This window comes from Erithacus rubecula (assembly GCF_903797595.1).
Source record: "Erithacus rubecula genome assembly, chromosome: 2".
Taxonomy (NCBI): domain Eukaryota; kingdom Metazoa; phylum Chordata; class Aves; order Passeriformes; family Muscicapidae; genus Erithacus; species Erithacus rubecula.
In genome coordinates, this window is record NC_136685.1 from 52,099,214 (window position 1) to 52,106,250 (window position 7,037).

Sequence of the window (7,037 nt, forward strand, 5' to 3'; positions counted from 1 at the left end):
GAATTAAAAATTAAAAGGGAGGGTTATACATTAGAGGGGAATGTCAGGTGTCAGGCGTTCCGGGAAGTCTGTGCCTCTCGAGTACCTCAGCCAATGGGGAAAGAGAGAGGGAAAAGCGGCCGGGAAAATAGGATAAAAAGGGAGGCTGCGTCCTCCAAAAATTTGAGAGATCCCAGGGGAATGCCCCATGGCCTCTCCCTTTATTCGAATAAAGCAAAAAGGACTCCTCTGTCTCCTTTTTGGACATAAACCTCTGGTGTTTGTGGGTTAATTTCCCTTACAACTTGGGGGCTCGTCCGGGATATTTCCACCGTCCGGGGCGGCAGGCAGCGGTGGAGCTGAAGGCGCGCCTCACCCAGTTTCGGTGATCAGCTCCCCCGGGTGCCGGCTGGCACTGGGCGATCGATTGGGTTCCCGAGACTGTCCAGGAGACAGACGAGTGGCGGACCAGGGGGGTCCGTGAAGAGTCCGCAGGGAAGGACCACTGAAAATCTCACCGGTGAGTAAAGTGGGATCCTCGGGGAAGCAAACCTGGGAGGGCGCCCATGGAGGGCAGCACAGGTGAAACGGGGAACCCATGGAAGGTAGCACAGGTACACCTGGGAGGGCGCCCATGGAGGGCAGCACAGGTGAAACGGGGAACCCATGGAGGGTTGGAAGGGTGAAGCCAGGAAAAATATTGTTATTTTGTGTGGCCAGAGTATAAGTTGTCAAAGGGGCTTATAAGGCCATGTTATATAGATGCCCTGGGGGGGCAATACGGGAAATCGAGAAGGGATCTCGATAGTCCATGCCCTGAGGGGCAAAAAGGGGAGTTGAGAGAGGGTCTCGACAGCGGCGGATGGATGGAGAGTGTTTGTGTGTTGGAAGAGAATTGAGGAGGAGTGTGTGATAGGTATGGGTGTGGCAATGAGCAGCAGGTCCGAGCACGGAGCTGCGGGATCAGGAACACGGGCTGGGGGCTGGGGCTGTGGGGCAGCCGGGGCTCAGCGCGGGGCTGTGCCTGACCCCGCCAGCCCCGGGCAGGGCCAGCAGTGTCCACTGGCCCCCGTGAGGCTCGGGGTGCCCCGGCCCCGTAAGGTTTGGGGTGCCCAGCCGCCTGCGATGCTGCGGGCCGTGCTCGCTGGGAGCATCGGTGGGGGAGGAGCTGTGTTTGCACTGTGACAGGACGCAAACTGACTCTGGTATACCGTGTGTGATAAAGAAAGGGAGAACGAGAATAAAGGAATATATGGGAAATGCAGATTGTACGTGAAGAGATTAGGATTCTGTTTTAAGGATTTTGTGAGTTTTGCTGGAAAATACAAGTAATACAGGGAAAGGCATGGGAATTTGCTAAATGTGTGGGAGGGGTTTAAAAAGCATGAGTTTCTGATTGCTCCTCATTGTGACTGTAATTTACTGGGAAGAGATTTGATGACTAGAATGGGAAAGCAAATTAGTTTTGTGAAAAGTAACAAGAGTAAAAAAAAAAAAAAAAAAAAAAAAAAAAAAAAAAAAAGATGTAACACAGAGTCTGTGTTACTGTCTGTAATATCTTTATGTTAAATGTCTGGTAAGATTTATGCTGAAATGCAGCTGCAGAGATATACGAAGTTTGTTTAGGCAAGCTTTGCAGAAAATATTAAGAGTTTACTCCACCCTCAGGAGTTAAGCTGTTGCAATATGTAGATGATTTGCTGTTATAGGGGGAGCAGAAAGAGGTGGTTGAGGAGAGAGTCAGATATTTGGGACACCTTCTGACTGAGGAGTTGCAGTGTGTTAGTCCAGAAGGAGTGCAGGGGATTTTTGCCCCAGACTGACAAGGAGTTGCGGAAATTTTTGGAGTTGGTGGGGGACGGCGGAGCTTGGATCGAGGATTTTTCTGTTGTGGCTAGACCTTTGTGTAACTTTTTAACCCAGAGCGGTCCTGGTGTTGTGATGTGGACACCAGAAGTGGAGCAGTGCTTTGGAAAATTGAGGGATGGATTAGTTGGTGCTCTGGTCTTGGCTCTTCTGGACGCAGAAAAGGAATTTCAACTACATGTGGGTGTTGAGCTGGGTCATGCTAAAGGAATTTTCGTGTAAGAGAATAAGGAACGCAGAAGCCTGTCGCCTGTTTTTCTGAGTTGTTAACCCAGTGGCCAGAGGCTGGCTCCATTGTCTGCAGAAACTGTGACCACAGCTCTGATAGGGGCTGACAAGGGGAGGGTATGTGATTGTAAAAAGTTTAGCACCAGATTAAAGCTTTGTTAACTGAGAGAGTCTCTATGTGGATGACGAGTGTTCGATTATTACAATATGAATCTTGTTTAATGGAACAGGAGGATTTAGAATTTAAAAATGGGGAAAATTTTAATCCAGCCTCCTGTTTGAATGGCCCCGAAGAAAGGGGGAGACAGGAGGAAAGCCATGATTGTATCCAGGTTATAGATCTCCAGACTAGAGCTAGGGAAGATTTGAGAGATAATCCCTGGCCTGAGGGAGAGAATGTGTTCCTCGATGGGTCGTCAAGAGTAATAAACGGGAAGCGTTTTACAGGATACTCTATCGTGAATGGCAAACAATTAAAGGAAGGGGGGAGGTTACCGCCCCCCTGGTCAGCCCAGACAGCTGAGCTGTATGCGCTGATCAGAGCCTGTGAGTTATACCGGGATAAGACAGTGAATGTTTTTACCGATTCTAAATATGCTTATGAGGTGATACATGCATTTGGGAAACTGTGGGAAGAACGAGGTTTATTAAATTCTAGGGGAGAGACGTTCGCCCATGAAAACTTGGTCTCTCGCCTATTGGAGGTGATGAGTTTGCCAAAGGGGGGTGGCAGTGGTCCACATTGTGGGGCATCAGGCAGGGTGCTCGGGGGGGGGCAATGGGAGGCCGATTGGCTGATGGGGAGGCTCGGAGAGCTGCGTTGTTGCCAGAGGTCTCTGGGATCCTCCCCTTGCTCCCAGTGGCTGCACCGCTGCCAGAGAGTCTGTCTTTCCCACCAGAGGAACTCGAGATAATTAGGGGGAGTGGGGCAGAAGAAATAGGAAACAATTGGTTTACAAGGGATGGGAGGCAGTGGATCCCAAAAGCTCTGGCCTTACAATTGTTAAAACAACTTCATGAAGGGAGTCACTGGGGCTCTCGAGGGTTGGCAGAAGCCTTCCTAAAAATGTATGCTGCTGTGGGTCTTTTTAGCTTGGCAAAACGAACTATTGAGGGTTGTTTGACTTGTGCTAAAACCAATAACAAGGTTACAAAGAAACTTGCCAGGGGAGGGAGGCCTTGGGCTGTACGTCCCTTCCAGAGATGTCAGGTGGATTTTACTGAAATGCCCCGAGTGGCAAGGTTTAAATATCTTCCGGTAATAGAATGTCAATTAACAGGCTGGCCAGAAGCATTCCCTACTGTTTCAGCAACTACAGGATTAGTTGTTAAAGTATTTCTGGAACAAATAATTCCAAAATATGGAATTGTGGAAGCAATAGACTCAGATAGGAGAACTCATATTACAGGAAAAATTCTTCAAGGAGTTATGGCTGCTTTAGGGATACAATGGAACCTGCACACCCCCTGGCACCCCCAAAGTTCGGGTCGGGTTGAAAGAATGAATGGAGAAATAAAGAAACACCTTCTGAAGCTGGTGATAGAAACCAAGATGCCGTGGGTACGGCTCCTGCCCCTGGCTTTGGAAGAATAAGGGCCAGATCCAGGGAAGATATTCAATTATCTCCCTTTGAGTTAATGTTTGGAATTCCTTATCCTTGCAACTCTCAGCCTAGTGGGGGGATAGAGATAAGTGATGTGTATTTGAAGCATTATGTGTCTCGGGTACTGTCTCTTGTGAAATCTCTTCGACAGGAGGCTCAGCTGGCACAGACCCTGCCTTTGGACTTTGCTGTTCACAACATCCAGCCAGGAGATTGGGTCCTAGTTAAGGAGTATAAAGAAGCACCACTGGTGGTGAAGTGGTGTGGACCTTTCCAGGTGTTGCTGACCACAGAAACAGCCGTCAAGACAGCTGAACACGGGTGGACCCATCACACTCGGGTCAAGGTCTCTAAGGCCCCAGAGATTTGGACATCTCAGCTGGAGGAGAAGGACGGGAAGCCGCAGGGGCGGACTGGAGCAGTAGCAAGTGCGTCGACATCGAGGGAAGCCTCGTGTGCCTACCCACAGACTGCCTGCTGAAATAAGTTTGTGTGGGCATCCCACCTCTCGGATCTCCAGTCACTGGGGGGCCAGCCCTTTGCTGTCACTGTTTTCCTTTATATTAAGCTGTTTCTGTGCCTTCACTCACCACAGGTGCAGAAGACAACGTGAAAGTAAAAATTAGGTTAGGGAATTACATAACCCAGTTAGAATGTTTCTCTTAATGATCTTACCTTTATACTGTCAGTTAGGATGGGGCCAGGAATGGGAAAATAAGTTTTTAACCTTAGAAGAAGAAGTAGCAAAAACCTTTAACCTTAGCAATTGCTGGGTCTGTGGGGGGGGCCAGGAGGATCTGAAAACTGGCCATGGGTGGCCAGCCCAGTCAAACCTAAATGGTGGGTTAGCACCCTGAGTGAAGTCCATAATGGAACAGGATTCTGGGATGAAGAAGGAAGTCCATGGCGGCTTCATTCTTCTGAAAGAGGCACTTATTGTCTAAATAGAACAGGAAGCATATACGTGGGGAAAAGTGTTTGTGACTGGACTTTATCTTTGGATTTAGATTGTTGGACCCCCAAATGCCTTCCTTATGATTGTTCCAGATATCAGGGCAGATGGAATCAAACTCATGTTAAGCTCTCAAATGGTAGCTGGGTAAAGTGTTCCTACCATTCTTACCAGAAAGATTTGGAAGGCTGTAAAGCAGTGGGGAGGGATAAGGTTTTTTTTGACTCCTAACTTTAAAGCTGCCCCCGAGATAATTCCACAAGTAGGACACATGTTGTTCGTGACTATCAGTGGAAGTGGCAACACTGGAATGGAACTTGAACTCTTTTTAACAGGTTCTGGTCCCAATCTAATAAAACAGATCTGGGATGTAACTGCAGCTGGAAACCTCATGTGGGAGCATGGAAGTGCAAATACTGTGATTCTTATGGTGGGGCAACTATTCTTGGGGGACCACTAGGCCCAGGAAGCAAGCTGTATTTTGACCCCCCAGTAGATCATGAAAATTGGGAAGGTCCCTTTGCCAACGGGACGTGGGCTTTAAAGGGGCATTACTGGATTTGTGGCCAACATGCCTATCGCAGGTTACCCCCAAACTGGTCAGGAATATGTTATGTGGGGTATATCAGACCTCTGTTCTTTCTGCTACCACAAGTTCAGGGAAACCAGTTAGGAATCAAGGTATATGATGATCTAATCAGGGAAAAGAGGTCAATTGGTGTATTCTTGGCTGGGGGGAGCAGCCAAAAGTGGGGTAATGATGAGTGGCCAGCTGAACAAATCATACAACACTATGGCCCAGCCACTTGGAATCCTAGTGAATTAATATCAGGTGCCAGAGAACCCATTTATAATTTAAATCGGATAATTAGGTTACAAGCTGTCTTTGAAATAGTAAGTAACCAGACAGCTACAGCTCTTGACCTTCTTGCTGACCAATCTACTCAGATGAGAAATGCAATATTTCAACACCGGATGGTATTAGACTACTTATTAGCAAAAGAAAGGGGTGTGTGTGGCAAATTAAATGACTCAAACGGCTGTTTGCAAATAAATGACAATAGAAAAGTGGTGAAACAAATAGCAAAAGGAATAAGAAAGTTAGCTCATGTACCTGTCCAAACATAGAAAGGATGGGAATGGGACATGTTTTCATGGCTACCTGGTGGACTGTGGGTTAAACAACTGCTTTTTTTCCTCTTATGTGCTGTAGCAACTCTAGTCTTTTTACCATGCATGATCCCTTGCTTAATACAACTTATTCAACATGTGATCAAGGGGATGCAAATTATAGCCATGCCTACTGACCCAGAGATGGCTACAAAAGGACAGAAATTGATGTCATTGCAAATAATTGCAAAACCAAAAAGGACACAAGAACAAGAAATTAAGACAATGATAGCTAAAGTTTGTAAAGACAATTACTAAAAATAAAAGAGGAGGGATTGAGAGGAATGTTACATTTGTCTTTACAAACAAACTGTAGATCTGTTGGTAGGTAAAGTTAGCACCTATAGATAAAAGAAACAATGAGAGGGATTACACTGATTGATGAATGGAAAAAGAGATTTGCCTTTACAAACAAACTGTAGGTTTGCTGGTAAATAAAATTGGGTAACAGAAGATGAAAGAAGCAACGGGGAGGGGGAAAACTGAATTCTACAAGAATTAAAAATTAAAAGGGAGGGTTATACATTAGAGGGGAATGTCAGGTGTCAGGCGTTCCGGGAAGTCTGTGCCTCTCGAGTACCTCAGCCAATGGGGAAAGAGAGAGGGAAAAGCGGCCGGGAAAATAGGATAAAAAGGGAGGCTGCGTCCTCCAAAAATTTGAGAGATCCCAGGGGAATGCCCCATGGCCTCTCCCTTTATTCGAATAAAGCAAAAAGGACTCCTCTGTCTCCTTTTTGGACATAAACCTCTGGTGTTTGTGGGTTAATTTCCCTTACACTGAGACACCCATCTAGTTTCAGATGACCAGAGGGAGCTATAAGCTGTCCTTCACCGTGTCTGCAAATGCCACCACCATAGCTCTTCTGGCCCATACTGCTCCAGAATCCAAATTATAAGTCAGATCCATCAAATGAACAGCAGGGCAGCATAGGCTGACCGTGCCAGCTACCAACAAGCAGCAAACTTTGTTCACTGCAGAAACTGCAGACAGGTCTGCTGCCACCCGGGGTGTTTTGTTTAACTTAATATCACTGCTAAAACCTTAGTAGCTCTGCGGCAATCCGCTATAGCACCAGCATTAGGGTTACTCTTAATGGAATGCAGCAGAATCCAGTTTATGAGAAAACATCCAGAAGCAGGTAATCTCAAACAAAATCTCAAACAAAAGCTACTTTCCTTTTCCACAAAAAAAAAAAACAAAAACAGAAACAACCCGACACCTGGAGTCACTAAACACG

The 7,037-nt window shown here is 46.7% G+C and overlaps 1 long non-coding RNA gene across 1 annotated transcript; it reads left to right on the top strand.

Annotated features, from left to right (window-relative positions):
* Positions 1-337: 337 nt before the first annotated feature.
* On the top strand, positions 338-4,057 carry LOC306798707. The gene is made up of 2 exons (XR_013773453.1): positions 338-499; positions 3,829-4,057. It is a non-coding gene; the product is annotated as an uncharacterized lncRNA (long non-coding RNA).
* Positions 4,058-7,037: the final 2,980 nt, after the last annotated feature.